General features: G+C 42.3%; 1 protein-coding gene across 6 annotated transcripts in view; it reads left to right on the forward strand.

The window, feature by feature from the left end:
- Window positions 1-10,138: 10,138 nt before the first annotated feature.
- Window positions 10,139-15,256, forward strand: part of GTDC1 (glycosyltransferase like domain containing 1) — a 191,852-nt gene continuing 186,734 nt past the window's right edge. For 2 of the 6 annotated variants that reach the window (XM_064717984.1, XM_064717983.1), the window contains exon 1: window positions 10,139-10,481. The gene's annotated coding sequence lies outside the window, so the exon portion shown is untranslated. The remainder of the gene's footprint in view (window positions 10,482-15,256) is intronic. The other 4 variants (XM_064717982.1, XM_064717981.1, XM_064717979.1 and 1 more) reach the window with 2 other exon arrangements.

Genomic DNA, 15,256 nt, shown 5'->3' on the forward strand with positions numbered 1-15,256 from the left:
CAAACGATTTAGTTTAGATAGAGCTGGCTCTTCAGCATAATTTTTCACACACACATTTTAGCGCCCTGAAAGCTGAATTCTGATTTACAACCTTTTTGGAATTTGTTTTTCGCTGTGGTTTATGCCAAAGATGTTTTATTCATATAAAACAAATGCCTGACATTTGTTTCATTAAGATATTAAACTTGCACTCCGTTTGCTCTCCTGGAAGATACCAGCCATGCAAAGGATTGCCAGGCCAGGCTCTGGTGAGGGCATGGCTGAGGGACTCAGAAAATGGCATGTGAGCTCATCTTTTGCAGCTCTAACTAGGCAAGCCCTGTTCAGAGCCCTGATTCAGTGGCTATTAAATAAACCAGAAAAGCACCCAACCCCACCCTTTGCAGCTGGAGCTTTGTCTGAATGTGATAAGAGATCATTAATTTTCAATTTGACCTCAGCCTATAACATTCAAGTGGCCTCTTTGTTCTCCCAGCGATGTTACAAGCAAGGTCTGAGTCAAGGGAACAGGAACGGAAATATTAAAATAGTCCTAAAAACCTCTTTAGTCTTGTGATCTTGCTCCTCCTGCCTTAAACTGAGCACACCTTATCCATCAGACCATCATGGCCCCACGACATGGATTTCCTCTCAGTGACTGCTTCTTTCCCAGAACAAACAACCCTGGTCAGCCAAGGTGAGCAGTTGTGCAATGGTAATAATGGGTATTGAAACTCCTCTGCGAAAACATGTTGTGAACAAATCACTGGGGCAAAGTTTATTTATATCAAATGTCTGTGTGCAGCATTTATAACAAACCAAAGTCAGAATAAAAGCTGAAATTCACTGATTAAAGTGCTCGCTGTGAATAGCTCGTACGGCTCTGAATTCAAAGACAGAGTTGAAGAAGTTGTTATTACAATCCACTGCAAAAAGCGCTATTGTGAACTTATGGGCACATCAACAGCTGTCTATGGAAAATTATTATTATTAGGGAATAGAAAATGTCCTATTTTTAACAGATACTCTCAGAATATGGGTTGAATTAGAATGAAGGAGAGCCCATCTTCCACATCCTTTTTCATTCAGGCATTTGGCAAGCTGAGACTTTGCACAATGTAATTTAGGATGTTTAAATTGCTGTTTGTTACTGATGGTTTCTCATTGCAATACCTCAAATACTTCAGGAGAGGACGTAAGGCTTGGGTCCTTCTGTAAACACAAATTGCCTCCTATGGCTCTTAGGTGCTTTAGGCTGCTCAGTTTGGGTTCACAGGGTTGGAACAAGGTTGTTTTAGGGTTGTTTTAATGTGGTTTTGTTGCTTTCAAGTAAATCCAGTTTTCCATCGACTAACTCATGATTTGTACTGAAACAAACCTTTAAATCCTAAGATTCCTCTCCCTCTGACAGAATTAATAGGCCTGGATGGCACCAGAATTGGGACTGGCGATCATTAGAGACTTCATTTCCTCTTCTCTGTAGATGCTCCAGGGGAAGAAATCCTGTTGGGAGATTGTCCTATTGAGTGTAAGGAAAAGGGATGTGTAACACCTTGACTGTGTCTTCAGAAACCTTCACAGCAGCCTGAGACCTGTTCAGAAGCCTTTGGAGCTACATGGACAGAAAAAAAAGCATATGTCAAGTAACTGACCTCAAGGAATATTTTCTTTATACATCTGAACCATTTTACGCAAATTTAAGGGAAGTGGAGAGGGAGGGATGATGCCTTAACTTAGATCACTCCCAGAGTCAAGCACGAAAACTGTGGGTTTTTTTGTTAGGCCTTTTTGATTATGAGTTTAGACTTGTAGGAATATAAAATCTTTCTGTGAAAGAAAACCCAAAAAAGCAGAGTGGGTTTGACAAAAATTCAGCTTCCTGATGATATGTGCTCAGAAGGAAAAACAAGCATTATTATCTGGGTTCCACCACATTATGTGACCTATGTGAACAGCTCAGGCAGAAACTGAGACCTGATAACACTTTATGATAAATATCTTAGGGGAAAAAAAAAAAGTGAAATACTTTCACAGAAAAATAGTGATCTTGAGCAATTTTCTCCTGGTCAGTGGGCAATGCAGAAACTTGAACCCAGTACAGCTTTTAAATATTTTTGCTCTCTTCATCTCCGGTATTAATCTTCAGTGTGCCACTCTGCTCTGGAATGGTTATCAATGAGCTGATGGATTTAACTGCAAATATTGGAATGAGTTCTTCCAGATCTGCACCTTCTATTGCAGTGGTTAATATTTTTTTATTGTTCTTGTCACCCAAATTTTAGCTGTCTGAATGGCATATTAATTAAAGAAATTCAGAATGGGTTAATTCAACAACTGGAAGTCTTATATTTATCATTGTTCAGTAATACTACCCAAGTGTCAGCTCTTAGCTTGAAAAATTCCTCTGAACTAGTAAACCAGAGAATAATAAAGATACTATAATTTTCTTTCACTAAAATAAACAGAATATTTTTCTAGTTAATTGTTTACATGTCTTACTCCTGTCACTTCTTTCCTTTCATCCTTATTTTTCTTGTTTTCCTTTATTCACATTTCATCTCTTGAACTCCTTATCTCTCTAATCCCTTATCCTTTATGTTTTTGTTTTATCTCTCATTCCACCATTTTATTCCCTGTTTCCTAAGCCTATCTCCCTTTCCATGCTAGGCTCCCCAGGCTTTAAATGCCCTTTGAACCCTTTTTCCCTTTCCCCCAGTTCTCTACCTTTCTCTTCTCTTTCATTTTTCCTTACAGCAATCTCTGCAGAACAATACTAGAAGTTGAGCTGGCAAGCTGACAAAAAAGAACAGTTGGAAAGAAAAGTTTACTCAAAGACAGGCACACTTCTTTAAGGAAAAAAAAAAATATCTATAGGAAGGTGTTGCCAAATCATCTGCTTTTTCAGATGTGAAACTTTTAGCAAAGCTCTCTGCAGCACTGATGTGAGGGAAGGAGCAGGAAACACTATCAGGTTGCCAGATGACTTGAGGATGGTGAGGTGGGATTCTGAAGTGCACGTGATAGCAGTAATTCAGGATATTATTCCTCATGTAAAAATAGCTATGCAAAATTAACACAAAGGCTTTGGTATAAAAAGATAAAAGCCAGGAAACTCAGAGGCTGTGCAGCTCTTTTTATCTCATTTCATTTTGGTTTGGGCATTGCAGGGAAACAGCAGAGAGTGTTTACACTGCAGCATCTGGGCCAAGGTGTAGTCATGACAAAAGGTTACTGCAGTCTTGGCAAGTGAGTGGGAAGAGGACCTGGGTGTAAAGGTGATGATCTCAGGCTGGGGGCACTCGGACAGGGATGGGAAAGGTGAAAGGCAAAGCAGGAACAAGTCATGCATGTAGGCACCTACAGATCACATGGTGGGTCAGTGAACGAGAGAAAATTTCATCTGTGGCTTGCACAGGGATGTGTTTGTTACTGGGGGTAGGGTAAACCACTTCAGGCTTTGCCTCATAGAGTCTCAGCTTTCTAAAGCTTAAAGCAGTGCTCCTTCCCTGAAGCCCAGTGGCTCCAGTTGGCAAATCTCTATTAGATTGCATTGGTTTACCCTGAATTTGAATTTCACTCCTGGAAATAACATGGCCATGTGAAGAGAGCTGTAGATGGGATTTCTTTTCCCATCCCCACCATCCGAGCTGATGACCCTGGGCCTTGACTTGCATTCCTAATAGGATAGGCCTTCCTTTGTGAGGATCCTTTAGCACCTGTAGGTTACGTGTTCAATTAGCATCTATATCCTCAACTGAGCCCAGTTGCACAAGCTTTGAAAAAAGTAACAACCAAATGGCTAATTAGGTCAAATTTGGGGCGTATCAAACTTGACAGTGTCTGGCTTACATCACTGTGGATTTACATAATGGAACTTAACGGTGCTGAAGAGCCTCTTGTGTCTACTCTGATGACTCTATGGAAGCTTTTTTCCATAATTTTCTTTAAAACATAAAACATTCACTCAGAAGAATATCTTCTTGATAACTTTTTTCTGCGTCTTGTATAGAACAGGGCTTATACTGCCTATTACCTGGGCTACTAACACAATAGTATTGCAATCAGTTATCTTATTTTTCAGAACTCAGTAATCAACGTCAGCAACCAATTGTTTAGCAAATTTCCTTTTTAAAACCAAAGCTATTTTTCAACTGTTTGTTCAACTACAAAAGCCTGGGAGAGATGGCAAAACCCATGAGGGCTCAAGGTAAATGCCTTTGTTTGTCTTTTCCAGAGATACTAACTACCAATGAGCAATAATAAAAAAAAGCAAACAAACCAACAAAATCTTAAGTTAATAAAGTTTTATATTCTTACTGTGGCTTCCTCTGTCTTCTAGCAGCCCATCCTGTACATCAAAGGTCAGAAAGAACACAATGAGTCACTATCAAAACCCAAAGAATGCTTCGTGAACAATTACTATACATAAATTGCAGCCTGGTATTTCATTTCTGTGCCAACTCACAGTAATACAGCCCATTTCCTCTCCCTTTTTTTTTTTTTTCTCCCTGCTGCTTTTGTCCATAATAGCAAACAGCTTTGTTAATCAGCTCAGAGCTTGATTTTTTTTTTTTGGGGGTACTTATACCATTGCCTTTCTGAGCAGTGGGCAGCAGTGGTATAAAATCTTTTGCATTGGTATAAAATCTTTAGCTCTGTAGGCTACACTCCTTTGGTGTCAGTGTCCCAAACAACTCTATAAGACTGCCAGGCTTTGTAGCCAAAAATATCATTAGGAATACTGAAAAGGTCCCCTTTGAAACCCAGAATTGAAGTTTCCCCCAGAGAGGAGTCAGCTGTATATGAGCTCACAGCAGAGTAAGTGAGCCCTCTGCACATCCCTCAACACATCCACTGTCTGCTGGACCAGCCCCAGGATCCATTCACCCACTTCAGCAACCTTGGTACCTTATACAACGTCATTACTGTGCATGTGGGACAAAAGTATCCTAATGATCATCATCCTTGGTATTTCATCCTGCCATTCCCAGTTTTCCCATTTCTGGCATACCTTGTGTCCACGACTCTTGCTGCAATCAATCCCCTCAAAGAGAAACATTAATTCCCTTGAGTAGTATAACATCCAAGAAATAAAAAAAATTAAAAAAATTGCTGAACAAATATCAAGAAGACAAATAAAGGAGAACTGTTTTTCAGAAGGTAGGTATTATGTGTGTGTGCAACTAATGAGTGCAAACCCAGATTTCCAATGTCTTCATTTTATTACGTATGCACTCAAATTCTGCACACTGGTCAGTTTTAAGTAGTCTGCTGGTTAACATTTATTGCCTCTAACGAGCAATAATATGGACTAGAAAGTTGTGATGACAAGTAGCAACAACTGGCACTCTCTCAACAATTCCACAATAAGAAAAGAGGGAAGTAAGATAATATCAGCCAGCTTCCTTCTGAAGAGGTTTGGTTAAGTCAGAATTCTTCGTTTCAGAAAATTACAAAGCAAAACTACTTCAGACTACTATTCTACCTAGCATGGGAGGAAGATAGTAGATATTTTTAATGTTCCTAAAATAATCACATCCTATTGTACCCAGCTCTAGTAAAAGGTAGACTGAAGTAAAACATTGCATTTTTTTTTGCCTGCTGAATTGTGAGAAATGTTCCAGGACCCTTTGCTTCAGTTCATAATAACAGAAATAATCAGATGTGTTTGAGGGACCTATTCTGTACCCTGGCCATACTCTGAAACACAGGACTCAGGCAAGTCCAGGGCTTGGATTTGTCTTCAAAAATATTCACATCAACTACTGACATGAAGGTGTCTCCAAGAAGGGTTTGTGACTGCTTGCAATACACTTGACAAGTTTGGAGCCTAAATTTTAGTTAATTACTCAGTTATTAACCCATGCAGTTTCCTGTTTTCAATCTCTAAAAAGGAGGTGGTAGCACTTACATATCTTTGAGGATTAAGAGCTAATCCTGGTGGGGCTCCAGACCAATGACAATTTATACTTATAAAAAACATCAATACAGCAATTTTGAATATACAAAAGTACCATCAGGTCCTCCCAAGATTGGGATATATTGTTAAAATGCTTTTCTGGGGCAATAGTGTTATCATAGAATGGTTTCATTTGAAAGGGACCTTAAAGACCATCTCCTTCCAATGCCACTGCCATGGCCAGGGACACCTTCCACTAGACCAGTTTGCTCCAAGCCCCATCATCGTGCAGATCTTAAAAGTTATTAATTATTTATAAAAATTGAGTGCATTTAGCAAGCTTGAGTGAAAGCTGCTATAGCAGGCTAATTCATAAATCTATTTTGAGCCAAGTTTCAGCAAAGCATTTGTAGTTTTTGTACATTCTTGGCTGATTAATTCTGAAAACTTGCATGTACACATATAATCTCCATTTTTGCATACGCTTATACCTATCTGCAAAGTACAAGTGGCATAAGCGCTGTAGAATTTGCATACATCCAAACAGAAGACTCAGTTCTGCAGGAGAACTTTTAGAATCGTGACCCCTTCTAAGTTATACCAGCAAAATACAGAAAACTCGCTGTCACTTATGATGTAGAGCAAAATGGAAGCAGAGGTGATGAAAGTGCTTGCTTGTGAATTAGAGAACAATACATTCCCTGCAAAGAAAATATTTCTGCTTCTTTTTTTTCCTAAATTTTCTTTCTTCTCTCACACTAACTGAATGTGGGTGGAAAACAGTAGAAAACGAAAGGGTCATGTTTGCTCCTCAAAATTTGAAGACGGTGTTTTTTTACTTTGCCACAGATGCTCCGTGCTCATCAGTTGCCGTGTACTTCTGAGAGAGAAAAGAGAGAGAGAAATTGCCAATAACATTGGTAACCTTAAGTGTAGGCATGCATAAAAATTTGCTGAAAATTGGGTTGTGGTACATGTTCTTATTTTAGATTTGCCCTTGTTAACGTCTTTTTAATAAACAGGTGCATACACTTCCCCAAGCTGTCACTGTTGTTTATCCAGTCTGCACACTTTATAAATCTACTAATGGAATAGACCCAATCATCTTAAGGATCTGTGCTTTAATAAGCTACAGTCTCAAAGTTTTCAGGCAAATACTTTCTGGCACTATAGTTCTGCTGGATACAAGCTTCACAAGGTTTGCTTTTCAAGATTTAAAAAAAAAAAAAGTGACACAATTTCACTTCTAAGTTCAGCACAATGTAATAGAGAGTTTGGCACATGGTTGACATTAAGATTAGCAACAAAGTGGGCTGGATGGAGGGAAGACAAAATAAAAGGTGTAAGAAAGGTGGAGCATCTCCAGAAATGGAGAGAGCTGATTTGTTCAGCCTGGAGAAGAGAAGGCTCCAAGGAAACCTTACAGCCCCATCCAGTGCCAAAAGGAGCTCCAGGAGAGCTGGAGAGGGACTGGGGAAAAGGGCCTGGAATGACAGAACAAAGGGGAAGGGTTCTAAACAGAAAGAGGGTATGTTTAGATTGGATATTAGGAAGAAATTATTGCCTGTGAGGGTGGGGAGGCCCTAGCACAGAGTGGTCAGAGAAGCTGTGGCTGCCCCATCCCTAATAAGACCAGGCCTGGATGGGGCTTGGAGCAACCTGGGATAGTGGAACGTTCCTGGCTATTACAGGAGGGGTTGGCACTGGATGGTCTTTAAGGTCCCCTCCAACCCAAGCCATTCTATGATTCTGGATCTTGTTAGGGCAACCAAACGCTTACTCTGCATTGCAGCTTTCAGTCTTAAGCAGCATAAACACCCTTTATGGGAGCCATCCCCTGGTTCTTTGAGAACAGAGATGCTCCAGCCCCTCAATGATGTTTGTATCTTCTGCTGGACTCACTCCAGCAGCACCATGCACTGAGGATCTCCAGAATTTAGGGAAATGAAAGCAGCAAAATAAACTTTCACCATCTCACTGATGTTGCTTGGAACTGGATGACCTTTAAGGTCCTTTCTGACCCAAACTGTTCCATGATTCCATGATATGGATCATGGAATCATATAAACCCAATATGTTGCTACATCAGAAGAGGAAAATTTCCAGCTATCATCAGCTTGGTTTGCAGTCAAGTTTACGGCCTACATATGAGAAGTCAAATAACCCCATACTTACACACAGCTCCTAAAGGGCTCTTTTAACCTAGAACCTCACATGACTTGATGTGGCATGGGTTCCGCAGTGCCTCATTAGGTGAGAAACCCTTGAGCAGCCTCTGTGCTGGTCTGAGTCACAGTGATCCACAAGGAACTCCACTCACAGACTTCACTGCCAGCATTATTCCTTCTGGGAAAAAGGCAAAAAAGGAAAAACATTTTACAGCAGCGAGCCTGGGCGCAGGACAGATCGAGTGATTTGCCATGAAAAAAGTTAGAAGGGCTCATTAGAAGCAAAGTTATTAGGCCAAGCAAACAGTTAATCCCTGTCACACAGAGGTAACAGAGTTGCCAGCCTTGAACTCTAAATTAAAGGCACTTTCTGAGCACCAGAGAAGTGACTCTTTTTTGCAGCTTCCTCAGTACCATCCATCTACCATAATGCTGTGGTGTTTTTCTTTCTTTAAATTCTGGGCTCCAACTAATTACTGGCAGGAAGTGCCTATTTTTATGCCATTAGTATGCAAATGAGTGAGAAGTAGAAAAATATTCTAAAGGAACTGTTACAATATCTGTCCACAGATTACTGGCCAATTAGAACATGGGATTAGGGCTGCAGGACCCCAAAAGAGTATGGCCAAAGACTTTCTGCTTGGGTGCCTCAAGTGTAGTTTCAATGGGAACTGTATATACATGGTCCTTTTCCTCAAAAAAAGGGGAAAAAAAAAGTTCAGGCCTAAATTGCCTGCTTACAAATGAGCGCTTCTACACTTGGAAAATAAATGCCTTCACTTCCTTGCCTCAATTTTTCTATCCATAAATTGGGGATAAAACATCCTGTTTGTCTGCGTTCCAGCACATGCCAGGGGCAAATTATTCAGCTGGACTGGAGGCCTCCTCATCTGTCACCCTGTCTGAAAGACACAACCTTATAAAATTATTTATAATGGGCATGATAAATATTAAAAGATTTTCAGGTCTTACAATTTCTGCCTAGGTAAAACCTATGAAGAACTGTCTCCTTTGTGACGTTTTCGCATTTCCACAGCTTTGCGGTGTCAGGAATTCAGAGGTGCAGGACAGTGGAAAGCTATTGGAAAACAACTTTACCAGGATTTTTGAACCTAAGAACTTGTGAAACTAAACACTGCATTATCCTAAGAGTATTTCTCATGCAAATCAGCCTTCTCGTCACCCTTTCATAATCACTGACTAACCAGAGTAGGGAAAAAAAAAATACATAATTCCTCAAGTTACTGGTGTTGATGCTTCTCACAGCTGTACTCTTTGGAAATTCTGCTTTGTCACTCCATTAGGTGTTACTCATTTTGACTTCCTATTAAAAGAGAAAAAAAAAGTTTCTGTCTACATACCAGAGATAACACCATGCTAAAATGAGCCAGTGTGACAAAACACTTCTCCTCTGAAATAGTTTTGCTGGGAAGGTTTGTTACTCAGTGTGGGCAATAAGAGGGTTGATACACCTGCCTGTAACAATTACACCTGCAAAGGAGGAAACCAGGTTGGTCAGAGAGATGGGGCACCTCTCCAGTGACACAGGGCAGAGGGAATTGGAATTGTCCAGCCTGGAAAAGAGACATCTTTGGGGAGGTTTCATTGTGACCTTCCAGAGTCTGAAGGGAACTTACAGGAAAAATGGGACGAGACCACCCTACTGTGACAGGGGAACAGGTTCAAACTCAAAGAAAACAGGTTTCTATTAGATATTAGGAAAAAATTCTTTATTGGGAAGGTGGTGAGGCACTGGAACAAGTTGCCCAGAGAAGTTATGTCTGCCCCATCCCTAGAAGTGTTCAAGGCCAGGCTGGATGGTTCTTGGAGCAACCTGTCTAGTAGTAGGTGTTCCTGGCCACAGCAGCAGGTTGGAACAAGGAAGTCTTTAAGGTCCCTTCCAACCCAAACCATTTTAGCAATCTATGATGATTCTAAGATAACACCTGCTCAGCCTCTCCCAGGAGCTGCAACACCTGAGAAGGCTTGAGTTACTGAAAGCACACACACCTCCTACTCACATCTAACTGGCACCAGCCCTGATTGTCACTCTTTTCAGCTACTTCTCCCAGAAAACCATCTTCTTCCTTATTGTTTCTATTTAGCCCACCTGGTGCAGAACTCCTTGTTATTCATTCCTCCCACCCCTCCCCGCTCCCAAAACTCTTGCTGAGGGGCTCGGCGCTTTCCTCGCGCGGTTCGTTTCCCGTTCCAGCGCTTCTCCCCGGGCTCCTGCCGCCCGTGCCCCGCTCCGGCAGCCGGGCTCTCCCGGCGGGCCCGTCCCGCCATCCCCGCGGGCAGGGAGGGTCCCCGGGCGGCGGGGCGGAAGGGGGGGCCGGCGCTGAGCTGAGGGAGGGGCCGGGACGCCGGCGCGTCGGTGCCGACGGTCTCCACGAGGGAGTGAGGAGGAGGAGGAGGAAGAGGAGGAGGAGGAGGTGAGCGCCCTCGGGGTGGGGTGAGAGCGGGGCCGCCCGCGCCAGCCGGGAGGGAGGGAAGGGGTCAGCGGGGCGGGCGCTCGGCTGCAGGACCGGCGGCGGGGAGAGGACTCCGGGCGAGCCCCGCCGCGCTGGGCGGGGGGAGCCGAGAGGAACGGAGGGGAGCGGAGCAGCCGGCTCCGCCCGCCGCGGCTCCCGGCACCTGCGGCCCCGCCGTGCCCTGAGCGCCGCGGGCGGGCAGGGGCCGCTCCCCGGACCGGCGGGGCCGCCTCCCGCCGCTCTAACATGGCTGCCGGCGGGGCCCGGAGCGCGGGCAGCGGCCGCGGCTGCCCCGGCTCCTTCCCGGGGCGGGCGGGCCCTCGGCAGCGCGGCCTGGCCCGGCCTGGGCCCCGCGCCGCAGCCACGGCCGGGCCCGGGCGGTCGCGGTGCCGGTGTGGAGGCTGCTCCGTACAGACATTCTCTTCTTTTGCCCTTTTGTTTTGGCACGCAAGGTGTGCAGGGCAGGGGCTGCTGTTTGTTAGTTAAACGGAGCGGCAAAAATCTGAATCCGGTTTGGTTCCAAGTAGCAAAATTAAAATGTTTATACGTATGAGCAGTTCTGCTGGTGAAGCTATCCTGAGAAATTGCACCCTTAGCTTTGGCGTTCCATCAAGCTTTTAAGAAGGAGGAAAACAGAGACATTAAAAACACTACTTGTACGAAACGTGTGGATTTTAGGAAATCGGCTTTATTATTATAAGCTAAGTATGCCCTGGAACAGAACACTTTGCAGCAGAGGAGCTGCTTAAATATACTTTGTAAACACATCCCAACTTTAGGAAAGTGTGTCTGGGATGAATGGGACTTGGCAGGGCTGCACAAATCTTTTAACACATGACTGGAGTAGCAGACTGGAGGAGAGAAACCTTTAAAGGTGCAAAAGGATGTACTGTGTTTTTTTAAAGGAATATGGGAAGTAGTTTGAGGCTTAATTTACGGTTCAGAGTTGAGCCCAATAGTCAGGTAAAGTCAAATAGCAGATTTCAGTGTGGGTTATAACAATGGCTTGGCATAATTCAATAGAACTATTTTATTGGATTCTATTAACCTGGTTAACCTTAAATCCAAACCATGACAGGGTTTTTATGTAAAGAGCCTCTATACGAAGTACAATATTGAATTTTAATTGAGGCTTTCAAGGCCTCATATCGAGTGTATTCTTGCCTTGTCTTTTTACTCCTTTCTTAAAAGTCTAGGTGTGCTAAAGTCAGTTTAAATACTGTGAGTCCAGGTTGCATAAAGGGGAGATAGGATTTTAAATCAGTCATGGGTTTTTTTTGAGTTTGTGTATGTATAAGAAAATGAAGGTTGTTTTCAATATAGTGTAAACACCTTGCTGTTTACAGTTGTAGCAATACACGAGTATGTTTTGCAATTGACTTGTTTACAAACTTTCTGGTTAATTTCCCCCTTTAACGAATGATAGTGACGGTGGAACCCAGCAAGAAAACTCTGCTCAGCTCGAGGTGCTGGTGCTTTACAAACAGAGCACCCAATTCCTCCCTCAGCTTGATGAAATGCAGTTTGATTTCTGGTACACCTGAGTTTGAGTCTCTTGGGATGTGCCATGAGTTAAACACCTGTTAATTAACCCTTGTGGACCCCTCACATCAGCAACAATACCACCTGCAACAGGTGCTGTTGCAAAAGTGGTGCCCACAGCTTGCAAAGTGCCTGTGTTACAGCTGAAACCTGTCGCTTTTGCTGCTAAGTCACTCAGACTCCAGTGTAAAAATTATACAACTTCCTTAATGTTGTTTTAAAACCAAAGATATAGACATATTTTAAAGACCTGGCTGGCTGGAGGCCCACTTTAGAGTGGCCGGTAAAAGCAATAAACTATCCTCAAACATTTCTGCTCAATAAAATTTGAGAATATGAAAACAAAAAAGTTCCTGGTTTAGCTTTTTATAAATGTTTTCTGCACTCTGTGACTGCAAAGTGCTTTGAGCCCATAGCTCAGAGCCACATGCCTTGAGCATTTTAGGCCTCTCTCCCAATTTACAGCGTTGAGTTTGTTACTTTCTCTTTTGATCAAGGCAGGGAAGTTTTGTGGTGTCTGACCAATGTCCTGCACTGGTGGAAGTGTCTAAGCAGGTGATTTTATCATCAGAACAGCACATGTTTAGTGTACTTGCCTTCACTCAGGGCTCCTGGAATCAGCTCCTTGTGCAAAACCTGAATGGTTGTTGGAAGCTGTGATAACACCAAGCACTTCCTGACATAGAGAGGGCAAGTAGTTCTGGCACCATTTGCTGTATTTCAGTTCTTACTGTCTGTAAGCTGGAATATAACTACAGAAAAGAATGTAAATATCTATGCATCTCATTGTTTGGCTTTACAAGATCAGAATATGTTTTTGCAAAACAATCCCATGTTGTGCAGCTTGGGAGAGCCATGGGGGTAAGGCATTTCTCCTCAGCTGTTGAGCAAATACTTGATGTGGAATACTGTCCTGGATTAGCTGTTCCAATTTTTTTGTGCATAGACTTGACATGCTACCTGGTTAAATAAAAGTGGTAACTGCTGTTTCTGTAAAAGTTGGGTTCACAAATATAACATATACAGTCCCGTGTGAAGAGAATTTTGTTTTGTTGTATGGAAATAAACTGAAAATTTCTAGTGGTTTGAGAGTTATTCTTGGTTATATTAGTGGTAAGTGTTCAAGGCCAGGCTGGACAGGGCTTGGAGCAACTTGGTCTAGTAGATGATGTCCCTGCCTGTGGCAGGGAGTTGGAATAAAATGATCTCTAAGTTTCCTTCCAACCTGAACTGTTTAATGATTCTATTTTATGGTGCTGGTATAAAGAGCAGCATCTTAATGTTGATTGTTCCACTGCTTGAGACATGAGCTGTTGTGCAGTGGGAGTACTAACAAAACTAAAGCAAATGACTTGCTGACTTGAACACAGTGAGTCTCTCATTGTTTGGAATTAGTTGTGTAATGTACTATTATTTTTAATTAAAAAAAATGCAAAAGTGAAGAGCAAACTCTAAATATAAACTCCAGGCTGTTAGGAACTCATGTAGCAGGCATTTCAGAAAAGAAAAAAATCCAGCTACCATTTTTTTTCCTCATTTGTATGTGAGAAATGATCTCTACCAAGTTTGTAAAGCAGGAAAATCACTTTAATCTTTGGTGGCAGAATTGCTAACAAGGGGCTGTGGAGAGCCAGCCTTGGGCTGCCCCTAGCCATCCATAAGTGGAGCAGTTATCGGTGGGGAAGCGAGACCTGAGTGCTGCAAGGACACAGAACCTGGTGTGAATTTCACTTCTCCATGGATTTATATCAATGGATGTCTTAAACGTGCACCTTAGCTGGCCATATTGCTGCATGTCAGATGTGAAAGTAAAAATAAACGTGTGAAGCGCCAGGCAGAGTAAGAAATGTAAATCTGAAAACCACGTCTCCATTCCCTTATCCTAAATCCTGGACCCCATCTATAGGAATTCATGGGAGCATATATATGTTTTATTTTTGATCAGCAGTGTTTCCTGTAGGCAAGAAATCAAAGATCTTTTCATGTTATAAATGACAATAAGTAGGGAAGCCAGTATTTCAGATTGCTGGTATTTTGGGCATGAGTAGTTCTTTGATGTCGAAATGAGAACTGGAGGAATGTCTAAAATTAACAGTGAAGTATGTAACACTAATGATGAAATGCAGAAGTTGGAGGAAAACAGGCAAGGCCAGGCACTAAGAGTGGTTTGTATGTTTTCCCCTGATTAATTATTTTTTTAGGGTCAAAGCAAAGAACACAAACAGTTGTGATACATAAATCCCAAAGTAAGTAGATCTTGGATAAGCAACTTGGATTTAAATATTTGTGTATATAAGTTTGCATATAATCAAATGTTCAAAATGTATTACATATGTAATATGCTGAATTGCTGTGAAAAAATGTTAGGGTGACCCAAAAAAGGGGAATTTAATTAGTTTTGCATCTGAAAACATCTGTATGTATTGTGGCTCTACAGCAGTGTACCATTGTGGCTTCACTTTTCCAAGATTATTTTTGGGCAGCCAGTGCCTGTTTGTGCAGCAGGTTGTCTGTGTTACTGATGCTCAGTGGTACAAGTATGGAACTGCCCTAAATACCATGGGAATGTTTTTTATTTTGAGGTGCAACAGTATTTCTTAAGAAGATCACTTTGGCCGTGCCTCTGGCAACTGGAAATGTGTGGTGGTCATGGTCTTGGATGGGTAAAACACCATCCAGAGTGCAAGATTTCTTTCACAGTCGTTTTTAGAAGCTGTCATTGAGATAAAACCACACCCTTTGAGTTCACACCTAAGTAACTGGATGCAGATTTAACATGATGCAGTGTTTTATTCCTTCTTGGGATGGGATCCATGTCCCATGTTGGGCATGACTCACCCTGGCAGGATTCAGCAGTCGAGTGCATTGGAATGAAGGCTGGAGACCTTGCTGTTGCCATGCCCTATTTTCCTCAAGAACTGAGAATCTTGGTTAATCCTCCTAAAGCTTAATAAAATACACATATTAGAAACAGACCTGTTGTAAAGCCATTGTATGGAAGAACTTGCAGAATACTACAAACCTTTGTGTGTACATGCAAAAGGAAATAGTTGGGAATGCTTAAAACTCAGGATGGATGATTAGCCAGAGCAGTGGTGGTGTGCTTAGCTCCATTTCTAGACCACCTCCTAGAGAAATATCCCACTTTTTCCTGTTCTTTCCAATCAGTTTTGGGGTAGGGAAAAAAAGCTAAT

Source organism: Zonotrichia leucophrys, chromosome 7 (genome assembly GCF_028769735.1).
Source record: "Zonotrichia leucophrys gambelii isolate GWCS_2022_RI chromosome 7, RI_Zleu_2.0, whole genome shotgun sequence".
Taxonomy (NCBI): Eukaryota; Metazoa; Chordata; class Aves; order Passeriformes; family Passerellidae; genus Zonotrichia; species Zonotrichia leucophrys.